Genomic DNA, 1,725 nt, shown 5'->3' with positions numbered 1-1,725 from the left:
GGTCCTCCTTCCTCCCCTTCTTGAAAACGGGGACCACATTGGCCCTTTTCCAGTCCTCCGGGACTTGGCCCATGTGCCACGAGCGTTCAAATATTCCTGCCAGTGGCTCTGCAATGATGTCGGCCAGTGCCTTCAGTACCCTCGGATGGAGCTCATCCGGGCCTGCCTGTGTTCCTGGACACGGATACAAACACACCTCCCAGTAAGTCTTTAGTCTGGCATGAGAGAAATACCAATCCACCTACGGTTACTGCTGACTTAGTGAAGAGCCACTTGGATATATTTAAGTTGGTGGGCCCTGATGATCTTCACCCAAGGGTACTAAAGGAATTGGCCAATGTCATAGCAAAACTACTGGCACAACTGTTTGAGCGCTCATGGTGCTCAGGACAGGCCCCAGAAGACTGGAAAAGGGCCAATGTGGTCCCTATTTTCAAGAAGGGAAGGAAGGAGGACCCGGGTAATTATAAGCTGGTTAGCTTCCCCTCTATTCTTGGCAAGACCTTAGAAAAAAATCATAAAGGATCACATTTGTGGGGGGCCAGTGGATAATACAATGTTAAGGGGAAATCAGCATGGGTTTATAGCAGGCAGATCCTGCCCAACTAACTTGGCCTCTTTTTATGACCAGGTCACAAAGTGCTTAGATGCAAGAGTGGAGATAGATGTTATTTACTTGGACTTTAAAAAGGCTTTCAACACAGTGCTGCACTTAATTCTTACAAACAAACTGAGTAGCTGTGATGTGGATTTTTTCACAGTAAGGTGGGTGAAAAAAACTGGCTCATGGGACACCCCCAGAGAGTGGTGGTGGATGGGTCAGTTTCTCCCAGGAGAGATGTGGGCAGTGGTGTCCCTCAAGGCTCGGTCCTTGGACCAGTACTGTTCAATATCTTCATCAATGATTTCAATGAGGGTGTTGAAAGCACTCTGTCCAAATTTGCAGACAACAACAAACTATGGGGTATAGTAAACACACTGGAGGGCAGGGAGCAAATTCAGGCAGATCTGGATAGACTGGAGAAGTGGGCGGATCAGAATTGGAAGCAAATTTAACAAGGATAAGTGCAAGGTGCTGCACCTGGGGAGAAAGAATATCCAATACACCTACAGACTGGGAAGTACCATTCTGAGTACCACGGCAGCGGAAAGGGAACTTGGAGTCATAGTCAATGCCTCCAAAACGAACATAAGTCAATGTGATGAGGTAACACAAGTAAGGCTAACTGCACTGTCTTGCATTAGTAGGTGCATCACGAGCAGGTCTAGGGAGGTGATACTTCCCCCCTATGCAGCATTGGTGATGCCGCAGCTGGAGTACTGCATCCAGTTTTGGGTGCCGCATTTCAAGAGGGATGTGGATAACCTTGAGAGGATTCAAAGAAGGGCTACTCGTATGGTTGAGGGCCTTCAGGTAAGATCCTATAAAGACATACTGAGGGACCTGAATCTCTTCAGCCTCCACAAGAGAAGGCTGAGAGGTGATCTTGTGGCTGTCTACAAACTCATTGTGGGGGGTCAGCAGGGAATAGGAGATACTCTGTTTACCAGGGCACCCCTCGGCGTTACGAGAAATAACAGCCACAAATTTAAGAATAGATTTAGATTGGACATAAGGAAGAAATTCTTTATGGTGAAGGTTGCCAAAATATGGAATGGGCTTCCAAGGCAGGTGGTGCTTTCCCCTACCTTGGAGGTGTTCAAGAAGAGATTAGACAAGCACCT

At 47.5% G+C, this 1,725-nt stretch overlaps 1 protein-coding gene across 2 annotated transcripts in view; it reads right to left on the bottom strand.

The window, feature by feature from the left end:
• HPS3 (HPS3, biogenesis of lysosomal organelles complex 2 subunit 1) overlaps positions 1 to 1,725 on the bottom strand; it is a 26,113-nt gene that overhangs the window by 14,059 nt on the left and 10,329 nt on the right. The gene's annotated exons all lie outside the window — the stretch shown is intronic.

This window comes from Alligator sinensis, unplaced genomic scaffold (genome assembly GCF_000455745.1).
Source record: "Alligator sinensis unplaced genomic scaffold, ASM45574v1 scaffold1178_1, whole genome shotgun sequence".
NCBI lineage: Eukaryota > Metazoa > Chordata > Crocodylia > Alligatoridae > Alligator > Alligator sinensis.
The sequence above is the reverse complement of the archived record's forward strand: the minus strand, read 5'-3'. Positions and strand labels throughout refer to the sequence as shown.